This window comes from Polyergus mexicanus, unplaced genomic scaffold (assembly GCF_030449975.1).
Source record: "Polyergus mexicanus isolate NDT 795.1 unplaced genomic scaffold, iyPolMexi1.0 SCAF_1, whole genome shotgun sequence".
NCBI lineage: Eukaryota > Metazoa > Arthropoda > Insecta > Hymenoptera > Formicidae > Polyergus > Polyergus mexicanus.
Genome location: NW_027223321.1, coordinates 84,421 through 99,244, shown reverse-complemented (window position 1 = coordinate 99,244; position 14,824 = coordinate 84,421). Strand labels below are relative to the sequence as shown.

The window sequence follows — 14,824 nt, the reverse complement described above, 5'->3', positions numbered from 1 at the left end:
TGCGTCGCAATGTAGTTATTTATAACGACCGCATGAAATATATCAATGACCTCCGGAAAAAAAAAAAAAAAACAGCATTTAGAAAATCGTGTATACTCCCGTTGCGATGAACAAATAATATAACGCGAGAACGATAGTCGACAAAATTTCTTCCGCATAATTCGTGCCACAGTAAATCGCAGTTATTATGAATTTGCCGCATTTTACGCATATACAATCGTAACTTTTCGCGTTATTAAATTCCACGATAAGAGAAGGTATTCATATATTTTATCAATTTTTACTGTTGCAGAAATATATTTTAAATACGAGATTTATTATCGCGTAATACTTGTTATTCCGAGTATCGCTCACAAAAGCGTCCATAATTACCGTCGTTATTAATACCTTTATAATAATCATTGTCCGTTGGAACATTTGCCGATTCCAAATCGCGCAAATATTTTCGAGTGATTAATTATCCTACGCTTTGCGCGCTCGCAGCGAATCCCAGTCGTTTAATTCACGAGCACTGGGCGTCGACCGAATAGTAGTCGATTCGATGGGATCTTTTTTTCCCATTCGAGGCTTAAGTCTTAATCCGTAGATAAGCTTCGCGTACACGTAGAGACACACATTTCGCGTATATATCCACCGATATACATTTGAATTTCCGCGAGTACGACCGGACTTGGCGTTTGTTTCGAATGAAAAAAAGGACCGAGCCTAAATTGATGGAAACGCTCCGAAGCTGTTAACGGACTGTTTAATTTTAACGTTCGTAGCTTTACATCGCAATATATCGTCCCGCGATGTAGTTTCGTCGTCCTTAAATTCTCGATTCCCGCTTTTTCATTCGAAACGTTTGCGGATAATTCTTTTTTACGTCGTGTATGTCTTTTTGCTTCGTTTCATACAACTGCGAATTTATCGAATGTTTGCAAATTTAATGTTACAAAATCTTACCTTAGGAATCGTGCAGCTTAATACGGTGTGTAATCCGGTACGAGAGAGAGAACCTTCAACAAAAATATAGAAAATATTAATAATTACAATGAATGTTATACAAGACAACTAACTGCGTTAAATAATTAATGATAATTATCGGATAATCCAAATGCTTTCAGATATTGTAATTGATATAAATTAACGTTAATTATTGTATATATAGAAATTATTTTCATTTGCTAATATTATTATATTGTATAATCATCGAAATGATAAATGAATTTCTCTCACCAAAGTCCTAGAATCGAGGCGAAAAAGAATATTAGTTTTCATTTTGGTTCTCTAGTTATAATTCATAAAGATATAAAACAAAATTGAATGATATATATATATATATATATACATATATTGTTATATGTATATTATAATATTTTTAAACCAAAAATAGACGCGCGCGTGCAGCGAGACAAAGGAAATTAGTCAACATAAAGTGACACGCATTTTGTTTACATTTTTGTCTGATAAATGTCTATTTTACACCAAATTATGCAACAATTTATTCATTTATAAAATATAACAGAAAGATATTATTTGCATTTCCTGAACACACACACACACACACACACACGCGCGCGCGCGCGCGCATACACCCACGTTAATAATATTCTGCAAATGCTATGTATAAATAAATCAAAAGACATGTTTTATAATTAAAATTAATAGTTACATTATATCTCGATTTTTACGCGCTATCGATCAATTAACTTTCTAGCGATAATCACACCGTTTTGATATAATTTATATGTTAATAGCACTAACGCGACAAATTTCGCGTTCCAAGTATAGTAGGATAAAGTGTCGTACAAATTCGTAAATTCAGGCTGTTGACAAAATTACAGCATGCCCGTATATATATACATCATCGGAATTTATAAAAGGATTTTTATTCATCAAGATCCCTTTCTTCCGCGACTGCAGGCAGGTCGACGAATGGACAAAAGAGAGGGATGGGAAATATTAATTTATGACCAGGACGAAATTATGCACGCCACTAAATCAGGACCACCGCCTCTTTTGTTCGAAAATTCCGGTCCTGGTCCTGGCGCCTTCAACTGGTAAACCGCCACCACCGTCGAGGAAAGCATCCATCGTCCTTCGCACGAGAGGTCACACGGAACCGCCGCCTCTCTTCCCTCTCCCTCGGGAATCCCTCCGGCCGACATTTAGGCTGATTTCAGCACCCGCTGGTAATTGACTGTCGACGAGCTCATGTTAAGATTTCGAGCGAATTCGGGCTCCCAGGATCGACGAGGCTCATTCGTCGTCGAAACTTTTTCAAACGTTACTCAGAAATGTGAAATATACCGGCGCCTCGACAAGAGAGGCCGGGAAAAGAAGTCGGCGAGAAAAATTACTTATACGCCGCGGGAGCGAGTTGCACGGATCCCCCCCGCATTTCGGATGCGTATAATTTTTCACGCTTACACGGATCGCTTTACCAAAAATTCCATTTTTTTCTTCTCTCTATGTACGATAGATCCTCCCTCTCTCATTCATGCCGCGAAATGATAAATATGCTATTTCCCGACTAAGGAAAAATATTTTCTACGAACGCGAGATATCTCTCCAAGAATCGCCGGACATTTTCCCCGGGTTTGAGTTTGATGTATTGTTAATAGTGTCTGATATGTTTCTTCTCTTTTCTCCATTGCGCGTCTGGTCCCCCATCAGTTTACAAATTGCTATTGCGAGATTTAAGGTAATGGCGTCCCCGTTCAAACGGGGCTCTGGTATTAATTAATCTAATCTACGTTGTATACGCGAATAATTATATACTGTATTACATATACATAAAATCACAAGGAAATTTGATTATATTAGTGATAAGGAAAATAAGTATCCTATCAAGTTTTGAAATTAAAAATGAAAACTTGCGTTGATCTCAAATTATGTGTTAACAGAGGGATGTTTATTTTTGTTTTCTTTTTTAATTCTAATTTTTTTTATTAACATTACGCTTCCTAAATTTGAGGCTGATTAGTGACTGGCTCTAATTTAACCATAATTGTGAAAATTATCAATAAATAAGTAATAATTATAAATAGTGTTTTCTTTTTCAATTTACCCCGCTATATGTTACAATTAATCTCAAGCATAGAGCTAACTATATAGCTTATGAAAGTAACAGTGGTCATTTTTTATAATACTAGTAATTCTTATATTTGTAAATGAAATATTTCTCAAAAGAATATATGATTCTGAAGCCAGAATATAATATTTCCAAATCTCACATCTATATAAAATAAAATAAATTAAATCCCAATACAAAATACACGGGAAATAATTCTTTAAAAAATGTTGCAACCAACTCCCAAATCTCTCTTATCGTATATTAGGACGACGAAACAAAATTTGACATCACGCGCGATAAGTACTGAATTACGAGCATTCTTTTCCGTCGGAGATTCCCAATCATTTTATGCAAATCCACGGCCAACGGAAAGCTGATGAACAAGCGTCTTTTAATGGTACCGGTATCACACCATTATCGAATACATAGCGGATCGTTAAGCTTCCCGAGCCGCTCAGTAAAGAAGATTATATACTTCAGCCAGTTAATCTAGTTGGCTCGTATATAAATTGTGCAGAGTTTCATCTGACAATAATGCCGATAAATATAGCATCTATCCTTATTTTATTAGTACTCTGTGTATATACTTTTTCGTACGTATGATATATTTTTTACAATATCGGTAAAAAATGAAATATCGAAATTTAAAATAAATAATATTGATATTTAAAATATGTGCGGGGTCATTCTTTTTTAGATATTTTCCAACAACACAATCGTTTATCGCGTACTAAACTGTTGTTACGATATACGTAAAGCTTCAAATCATATGTAATTAGAACTAATTATAAGAACAACCGCGAGATTCCATCCCGTTCACCGAGTCTCTTATCGTCGTAGCCCGATTTTCTCCTTAATAATGTGTTAAGTCAGGTATTATTCTGGCAAAGCCGCATAAATCCCTCTATCCCTGGAATACATTACGGTCGGTTGTAATGCGGTGAGGCGGGAATAACGCGATTTGCATAGAATAATTCCGGCACAATATGCACTCGTTTGGTAGTATCGTCCCTCTTCGACTCGCGCCGCGTTTTTGTCACCAATGGAAAAAGAAACGCTTAGCGAGACGACGACGATGACGATCGGGGCTTGGGTTAAACGGAATCTCGCGAGGCGAAATAATATAAGCATCGTACATCGTGAGCAATGTAAACACACACACACACACACATCGATGTAGGTAATGTATTCGATGACACAAGAAGCACGTCGTTCTATCCAAGAATAATTGTTCACCCCTTCTCCATCCCCCTATCCCCTTCTCGAGAAACCCTACAGCACAATATCTTTTATTTATGAGTTCTCCACTCCCGGAGCTCGCGAGTTCGCTGCACTTCTGTGATCCGTTGTTTTTATCCAACATCGATCCGGATTCCCATACACCGTTATCCGCCTTTTTTTACCGCCGGAATTTACCGCCGCTTCTTTATAGCGAGCGTGAAAATTGTTTGCGAGTTTCAACATTAGGGATTTCTTGCTTTGCACAGGAGCAAATTTTCGCGGGAGAACGAATTTCTGTCTCCTTCGCGCATCCTCTCCGGTAAATATCTATTTAGCATAAATACATTAAGTCGTTGATCTCCGCGCGACGTTTATGTTATATTGTAAATATATAAATAATGAAGTAACCCTCCGAAGGCTCCTTCTTAAATATTTATTTGTAGGGTAAAATTATATACAAAAGAATTATTTATTAAATTATTTTTAAAAATATTTATTATATTAAATACATAATTTATTATTATTAAAAATATATATTTATATTATATATATATTTTAAATATCTTTATTATTATAAAAAAGCACAAATTTATCTGTCAATTTTCACGAGAAGGAGAATTCTTTTTGTCATTTATTATTACAATATTATAATTCCCGTTTCTTGTTGCATTAGTGTTCAAAAAAAAAAAAGAGTGCACGCGCGTCAAATGGATAATATTATTAGCGTTTATTGTTACAGCAATCAAAAAAACATTAAAATGAATATTAATGATACACTCATTGCCGATTAAGTGACAGGCCGATGGAAAATTTCACGTACGGTGATTGTCGAGAATCATGTTATCAAAAGTAATCGAGATACGATACTCTGTGGAGTAATAAAGCAAATGCAATTACGCAAACATTAAATATGCATAATGTGACTTCGGATTCAATACTACGTATGCTTTTTTTCTTATCTTTTTGCAAACTAGTGGAATCATCGATTAACGGTCTGCCAGTTCTGGCAAATCTAAGAGCAAAAAAAAAAAAAAAAAAAAAAAAAACAGACCGACAAGAGCAACTGCAATATGTGGAGATCAGAATCGATGGCTATTGAAAAACATAGAGACATACAGAGTCAAGAATAAAATATTTTTTTTTCGGATTCAACATCTGAGAAAAAAGAAAAAATCTCGGTTAACTTTGAATAATGTTTATTAAGCTTATATAAATTGCGAAAGCGACGCGAAATCGGTCAGTAACTTGGCTTTAATTGAGGAATTAGCCCAGCGAAATAGCTCGGAATATTACACAGGCAGAATGGTTTATACGCGCGTCAGGATATCAGGTAGATGGACGCTCCTTCCCTTAGGAAGCAACCGGGAGGAGGCGTCGATGGGTCAGTAATTTATCTCGTATCGCGCCGATTTGAATTACAAATTCGTCGAGATTGCGATTTTACTATACGATCCGTGCAGACGGTGCCGGTGTGTTGCGACTGTACACACGCGCGTGTCTACATGTGCGTACATCTATTCATTCAAATATACAGGATGTATCGAAAATCGTATAGACTCAAAAAGAAATTAAAGGGAATATCGTCGCGATTTCAAATTCCGAGCAATCGTTGAGAGCGCGGAAAGACGAATGTTATCGATGTGGCGATTAAGAAAAATTAATACTTTGCCGATTTCTATCTAAAATATATAATTATCGAAATAACATCGAAGAGATTTCAAGGCGCGCTCTATACATAATATATACGGCGACAAACGGCAAACTTGCTTGGTGGAATTAAGTCCGGACATTAAAAGCGGAGCCCCGTTAAGGGCAATAAGAGATTTACATAGTAGAGTCGGTCGTATTATCTGTGCCGCGTATCCCATAGACCGCGTGCGTGTTATCGCATAGGGTAGGCTGATATTTACATTGCTATTAACATCCAGTGTCGCACGCTGCCGCACAGCCGTCCACTCGTGCTGACGTAACGTGCATGCAGCGCGAACCCTCGTTAATTCGTTGCTAACAGCTGCGGCATCGCGGCAGGACGACGTTTCACATCAATGCCGTTCACGGTTTTACACGCGTTTTTTCCTCCTTCTTTTCTCATTGCGATGCAAAAATACCTAAAATACGTAAATTATACGTAAATTTAATTTCGTAATTCGGGAGATATTTTATTGATATTTTTACTAGAACTCGTGTGTGTGTGTGTGTGTGTGTGTCGCGCGCGCTTTATATCTTTCCAATAGTGTTCATTTATTTCAAATATGATAACTGATTTGATTTTCTTTTTTAAATTTTCCAACATTCTCGAAAAAGGGACTAAAAAAAGTAGCGATATCTGATCGATCGTACTCGATAGTATTTTACTAACAGATAAGCTTAAAATAAAATAGACAAAATAAAATAGAACATCGTCTCATTCATCGGCATTTTGGATATCCGAGCTCGAACGGGGAGCGTATCGCTCGCGCTCCGGATACTCCCCATAAATTCATAACTTTTTCACAAGGGGTGCTTTTAACTCTGAGAGTAATTGAATTAGTCGCGTAATTAATTTCCGAGCTCGGCAAACGCGCTGATAACTATCCGAAAAATATGGAGATAGTTTTCATGGAATGAGCGAGAAAACAATAGCGAGATAAGAGAACAGAGGCGAGCGACGAGAGCGGTTCGCATGTACGTGTGCGTTTACGCTCTTATTTAACCGCGACGTGTAATAATTGTATTGTATTTAGGCGTAATAGTTGCGCTACAATTAGTCTCTGCATGTCGAAATGCGCGTTTACTCTTCGCACATATAAACCCATTGCAGTCGTAATATCATATACTTTGTATATAAAGAGGTGCGAGCGTATTCATATAACAGCGAAACTTAAATCTTGAATCCCTCCTCTTTCTCTCTCTCTCTCTCTCTCTCTCTCTCTCTCTCTCTCTCTCTCTCTCTCGCTCTTTAAAGCTTTCAGTAAACTAGCACGCGACTGAGCACGAAAACTTGGTGTCAATTCAAACAAGAGAGAATTGATGCATAGTTCAAACTCTCACTTGCTGCACTCGTAAAAAAGAGAGAATTTAATCGCGTAAAATAATATTAAGCTAAATCTTGGCAACGATATATATATATATATATATATATATATATATATCTCTTGAAAGAACCATATCAAATATTTGTAATTAATTCCAAATGGAAATTTTTTTTAGAACAAACGGTCTTTGTCAATACGTAATAAACATATCAAAGTCCCCCTATTGGATATATATTATTAAAAAAAAAAAAAGCAATGCTTTTGCTCCCCCACGTGTAAAAATGCAATGTCTTTCCTCTCCTAGCACTTCGGACAAACTTGCATGTACGGGCCTATTATGCGGGTACTTTGGTGCGCGTAATGTTGACGAGTAACTCACAAAGTGGTATTTAATTCGCCGGCATAATGACGGCACGATGATTGCTATTGCTATTAATAATTCCACGACAACGCAACGGTCTGGGTTGTACTGCCTTGATTTGCCGAGCGGCATTCGCAAACGTTGGCGAACTCGCCCGCTAAATTAACATCATAAAAGGGGACACCGAGTGTATACCTCTCAATTAAATTACGCGCGACAATTAATTTTGGTGCCGAGGTGTTATTTACCGGGGATCTCGAATATTTTCGGTCGATATTCTCTCGACAAGGCAAATGATTGTGAAATATTATAACCGCGACAAACTATGACATTGGACGCGCATCAAAAGTAAATAACGAAAAATTGCGCGGACTGCGCTGCAATTAATATATCGTACGAGCGGACATTGTATCGGGTAACGTATATAACAACCTGAAATTTTTGTCGGTCGGTTTATAACGATTGCAAGGCGGCAACCGTGACATTTTGAATTTCATGTCCGACATTGAACATGATATCCTTTTGATAGAAATTTATTAGCTTTTCCATGAAAAGTTTTAATAGCCGCATATATACACGTATACATGTATATATACGTTTATGTGTGCGTGTATATGAATCTGAGATTTATATTATTATAAATTATGCTCAATCAAGTGACTTTTGCTGTCGCCCACCGTCAATAATGAGTTATCAATTTCTGCTTAATGGCGTCCCCCCTAAAAAAAGAAAAAAAAAACTGCGACGACAGAAGAGAACGGCGCACGATTCATTGATCAAAATTACAAACATAGCGGAAGAAACGATGTTTTAAAGCAACTTTTAATTTGCTCGTGCACCGCCGAGGAAGATAAAATCTGCAAAAAACGCGCGATGCTTTAGGCATTCGCGTTCAAAGAGATAAAAATCTCTTTTGCATATTAATTATCGCAGTATAGGTACCTTCCATTCTATCTATCTAGTATAATTGTGATTTGTGCGTGTGTCTGTAACATTCGCGAAATGCGATATTCCGCCTCGTTGGAAAGTCACTTGAAATCATCTCTGTGAAGTTGGCACCCCATCTTTTAAAAAATTGAATTTTTTTTTAGAGTTCTAAATGCACCCCGAAGAGTTCCAGAGTTCCTTACTAATTTTAAAAATAGTTCTGCCGAATTAAGCTAAAAAAACCATTTTTGAATCTTGGGGATACTAACTTTACAAAATGAAATTCTAAATCAGCGATAACGTTATAACTACTAAAAATAATTAATTTTGCCATTAGGAGTTCTTTTAGAACTCTCGAGGTGCTATCCAGAACTCTCAACAAAACCGCCAAAACTTAAAAAAAAAAAATTCTTTTATTTTTTATTCAACGCATGAAAAATCGCCAGAACTTTTTACATATATCGGTCTTAGCGCTTCGAATATTAAGAGTTATTGGTAGAACTGGTAAGGTACTATCCAGAACTTTGATAAAATCGCCGGAATTGCGAAAAAAAATTATTTATTCATCGCGACTTAAAAATTTTTCGATTCGACGTACGAAAAATTGCGAGATCTCTTTATATATCGCTCTTGGCGCTTCGAGCGTTAAGAGTTATCGATAGAACTCGTGAGGTGCTACTTAGAACTGTCAATAGAACTGCCAGAACTTGAAAAAATTTATTTATTTTTTATTCAACATATGAAAAATCGCCACGACTTTTTGCCGCTCGAGCGTTAATCAAAAGTTTGGCGCAACGGAGCACATTAATATTTTATTTTAATGAAATATCGCTGATCCGTATCCCGAAATTGTGAACATCATACGCTTAATTCTCATCGCGAGCCCGTCAGCGCTGGCGTTCCTCTCGTACACTTCCGATTCGCGAGCACCTCTCCTCCGGCTCTCGATCCCGCACTCGTAGTCTACTCGCGAACGCACCGTGTCATGCGGACGTGGAGTTTTCGACAATCGATACGTGTCCCATATTTTTCCGGAAAATCTATAAATCGTTCACCTCGTTCACGCAAATAATTTGACGGGCCGTCGAACAACGCTTTCGTCAACAATCGAGAAGGGCGATCTAAAAATCAATTGTTGGAATATTATATTTTTGAAAACTATTTTCGTATTTCCGCTACACTCTTTTTTTTTTCTTCTTTTCTTTGCGCGAGAACCACCGTCGCCATCTCTTCTCTCATTAACTAAGACGTTCTCTGTAATACCTTCATCTAATTTATAACAGCACGCTCACGAAAGATAGATTATATTTTACGAGACTATCTCGCGCGTATTCTTCCGTTAATGCGCAAAAGCTCTCCTCGCAAAACTAATTTACAAGATACCACGCCGTATTAAAAGTAACTCGGGATCTTCACTACCTCAAAGCGAAGACGCTCCCGTATGCGAGCTTGCGAACGAGGCAGTCGTTTCAAAAATTCGCTTCATCTAGTTAAGGACGTCTGTTTTATATTTAACTTTCCTCTATTTATAAGTGTAAAAGTACCGAGAAACTAAATCACACAAAACTAATCAACAAATTTCGCAATTTGCAGTAGTATCTCTCTTGTAATAATATAATCATAATAAATATATATTTTACTCCTTTGTGTGCTTTTACTCTAGTTTCATCTCCTTACAATAATATAATCATTGTCTTAAAATAATAACGCACGCGTAGATACAATACACTCGTAATATGCGTAATCACTTTTTTCTTTCTTTGTTATCATTAATAATGTCTTATATTATTGTTCGAGTAATATATACTTTAATGCACGCGAGACATGTACTCGCACAGGAGACACGGTACAATAAGATACGTATTAATCGCTCGCAAAATCGAATCCTTAGGATAGTTGTTTAAGTAAACATATATGGTATAGCGAGCGTACAATTATACATCTTTCTGATAAAGTATATAATTGAATATAACATGCCGTCTCTCCCTCTCCCTCTCTCTCTTTGCTTAAAAAAATAATTGAAATTGAAAAGAATTTCATTGACTCTCTGTAATGAGTTCAGAGGTGCTTTTTTTTTTTTTTTTTTTTTAAGAATAAACAGAACATATTTTTAATATTGTACAATAAATATGTTCCGTATTATTAGTGACAGAATTTATCTGTTAAAATTTAAAGAAAAAAAATGTTGGTTTTTTTTTTTTATAATAGGCGTGAGAACGACTACAGATCGTTAATAACTTTTTTTTCAACTTAATTTTATCATTAAAAATATGTTAATTTTACATAAAATGTATTTCAAATTACTATGCATTTATTTTGTGTTGAAATATTAATATAATATTAGTGTCATCATTTAACATATCCATATTATGTTAAATGAATAGAAAAAATTGTGTAGACCGTTTGGGATATGCGATACATGTTAAATTTAAGCCAAATTTTCCAACTGTGTAAAGAAAATTCTTCTAGACTAACGGTCATAAGAGCGTTTCGTATTTTAGACACTTTGAGTCAGCCTCATTTAAAGCAGTGCGGTAAATTGCACTCGTATTGGAATCATTCTCGTATACGGCTATAAACTGCATTATACTCGTACATTATACAACAGCTGTCTACTGATACTCCCCCGTAAATTGCCCTATCGTTCCGTGATCGGAATTTCGGATCAGAATTCAATCATTCCGGAACGGCGGGAATATATTTTCCGTCCTCGGAACATATATACTAGCATAATCGTCACTTTCGGAAATCGCTTTGTCTCTTTTTACATCGCTTTGGGCTTTTCCGGGTTTTTTTTTTTTTTTTAATTTTAATTTTAATTTTATAAAGGAGTCTTATAAAAGACAGAACTCGGCACGAAGCAATATATATTAATATTTCCTTTGCAACTTAAATCGTTATATTTTTTACAGAAAAAAATCGCTATAACTTTTACATTGTAAGCAATGAAAAAAGGAATAATTTTTCGCAAAATTATAGGACACAAACGCATGACGCAATCTTGATTGCGTCGCAAATTCCGTAGTGCAATAGATTTAAAATTTAGCGTATCAAAAAGCAAGAGAGAGAGAGAGAGAGAGAGAGAGAGAGAGAGAGAGAGAGAGAGAGAGAGAATAAACTGTCGAAATCGCTGTCGTTGGCGAAAGTCGCGCTCGGCATCGCATCGCTACCTTCAGTTTCGCGAAATTAGATTTGACGACGAATCGCAAATGAATGAACGCAAGCTCAGACAATCGCACAAGGTCCACTGACATGGTTAATCCACGATCGGAATCCGACAAGCACAATAGTAACAACAGACCCCGATGAAACGTGGAGCAAACGTGGGAGTTTCCTGAAGAGCGCGCTCTTATATGCGCCCGTTCTGAACCCGACCTCACCCGGATCGATCCGATAAAGAGCCCGAGGCAAGTGTTCCTTTGATGCAGTTCCTGAAGAGGTTTTCATCCGCGCAAGCAGATATATATATATATATGCGAATACGTATGTCTGAATGTGTGGATTCGTGACGTCTACTAGGATGAACGGTGGTCAATGACATAGTAGTAATGTCAGAAATTCGCGGTGCCAGATTTGTAATGAGAATTTTGGCAGTTGTAACCGGAACAGCATGCCAGCGATTAAATCTTGTTCAATCTATGCGTGCATTACGTTCGCAAGTCTCTTTTTTTCTTTCCTTCTCTTCTTTATTTAAATTTTAATCATGTCACACTTATCGGAGGTAAGATAGATAATTCAGGTTTCAAAGAGCCAAGCAAGTTCTTCTGTTATGATTGGTCTGTGGAAGCAAAGTGAAACCATAACAAAAGATTCCCAAATTGACTTGAATTAGCACTTACGTGATTTCATCTTACATATTTCCGCTAATAGCTCTCTTTTTTTACGAACTCCGGATGGACACTGTTTGGGTATATACTGAGAATTCTTCAACGACGGGAGGAATTATTCTTTCCATGAAACGTTATAATACTGTGTTTGACTATTTAAGAGGTCCTCGGCGTGAAGAATAAAGTAGTCGAGCAAACTTTGTGACAAGATTTCACTTCTCATGGAAGTCAATTACGCAGCGGGCAGGATAAAAACCACCCCCATCCCCCTCTCCCTCCCTCCACCATACAATCTTGCCTGCCATCGTTCTCTTTTTCTACCAGTTTTCTCGCGGCTACCGCCTAACAAAGTTTCCACTCGCGCGAACACGCTCGCTCTTGTGCGCGGATTTATTCCTTCATCGCGGCAGGCCTTATCTCTCGCACTTCTTACCTGGACGTTGTCACGCTACTGAGGGGAGCTACAAACTTTTCCATTTCTCGACGAAAGTTTAACGCTGTTATCGTCGACGATCTGCCCCGCCGCGTACACGAAACAGGGGAATTCTATCTGCGCGCGACTGTCGCCGCAAAAATCTGATAACGGCGTCTACAATTCACGGCCGTTTGTCAAAGCAACAAAAAGTACAGCGTACATCCATCAAAGACACTTTTAATTAACTTTTCTCATTCTACCTGTAACAGAGAAAATCTTTCGGCGGATCTTATTTAAATTTATCAAAACAGCATTTTTAAATTAAACGAAATAAGAAGAATTGGTAAGATTTCAAATTTAGAACCTATTTTCTCGAAAAGAAATAATGCGAATTTGCCTCTCAATGAGTTACTTTATTTAGGCCGAGGCCGCATCACCATGATTATGCAGAAGGGTCGACAATCGAGTCTGCGAATAATTGATATCGACGGCGCTGACTTGTCGCGGCCCAATTGCCGGTCGAAACAAAGAGGTAGATAGAAAAGAGGTGGAGATAAACTTGCCGAGAAACGCGATATTGCCAACCAGAGCACGGAACAACACGAGGGACGCCAACCAGCTCTCTCTCTCTCTCTCTCTCTCTTCCTTCTCTCGCATCACTAAATGCAGTGAAGATTAGCTCTTTCGAGCTTATAGACAATTCAACAACTTAAACGCTATTTTAACTAAAATGTTGAACCCGAATTAGTGGCTGTTGAAAATCCGTATCGTTCGTAAGACTCGTCGCAAAATGGTAAACAACCGCATTTTTTGGCCATTACTCTCCTTTCCGCCGCTTGCTCTCTATAGGCATTTTTTGCCATTTGTGACACGTTGATATAGTCCTTTGTTGTGCTCTGGCAGGTGCTTTTCGCTGAAGCACCTAGCCCTTTTTTTTCCAAATGCGACCGCATTAATTCGCACAATCGAGAAAACTGAATGAGAAATCTCTCGTTTTTCCGCATCGCGCGCGCTAACTTAATTAATCGCGGCTTACGCTCGTCGTTTGTTTCGGGGTTTGTGAATCAAAAGCTTTTTTTCTCGTTTACAGTTTGGCTGGTTACATATCGGCTGTTTTGTCGTTATCAAACTGCTTTATCGCGACTTACCATAATAGACGATGGATGATTGATTCGTTTACACCCGCGTCGCATACAATTCGCGCAAGAGAGAAGAAAAATAAACGGCTCGGATTATTCGGATATTTTGCAGTGTGAAACTGATATTCAAAGTTTCCACAAAGTCATCGTGATGGTCAGTTTTACTATATGGTGGATTATTCGCTTGCGCGAATAATCTCGAAAATTTTGGCTAAACGATTGCAATAATCTCGCGCCACTCTCTCTCTACAAAATGTAATTGCAAGTGCACATTTGTATGCGCGGATAGGAATGTTCGTAGATTTCATCGGCGGTTTTAAATTAATGGTACAATTAGTCGCGAGTTAATTAATAGAACTTTAAGAGCACAATGTATGCTTTTATTATTACTCATATGCAGTTTTTGCTTTAGAATTATTGTCATTTTAACAAAGCATTTCTCTAATATCATAATAAATTGTGTCAATTGATATAAATCGATATAACAACTTTGTTTATACAACTGCTTAAAATTACAATTTACAAGACAGGTTTTACTCATAATCCATATATCTTATAATTTTTTAATCGCATTTATAAAATTTATTACACACAAAAAATTAGTATAATAATCTAATATCTAATATTTTTTCCACGAATATTACTTCGTAAAATAAATCCTCGAATAATAACATGTATTTAAAAAGAGAATCGAGACGTAACAAATAATATCTTATAATTCTCGTTAAAAGTTGATTCGAATATTTCAACAATCGGAGAAATCTTAGAAAGAGGGAGGAGAGAGAGAGAGAGAGAGAGAGAGAGAGAGAGAGAGAGAGAGAGAGAGAGAGAGAGAGAGAGAGAGAGAGGAGAGAGAAATAAG

At 37.1% G+C, this 14,824-nt stretch overlaps 1 protein-coding gene across 10 annotated transcripts in view; it reads right to left on the bottom strand.

The window, feature by feature from the left end:
* Nlg-5 (neuroligin 5) overlaps positions 1-14,824 on the bottom strand; it is a 179,443-nt gene that overhangs the window by 110,169 nt on the left and 54,450 nt on the right. For 9 of the 10 annotated variants that reach the window (XR_011446789.1, XM_070294438.1, XM_070294566.1 and 6 more), the window contains one exon: positions 946-998. The gene's annotated coding sequence lies outside the window, so the exon portion shown is untranslated. Of the gene's footprint in view, positions 1-945; positions 999-12,420; positions 12,658-14,824 lie in introns of those variants that run through there. The other variant, XM_070295042.1, reaches the window with a different exon arrangement.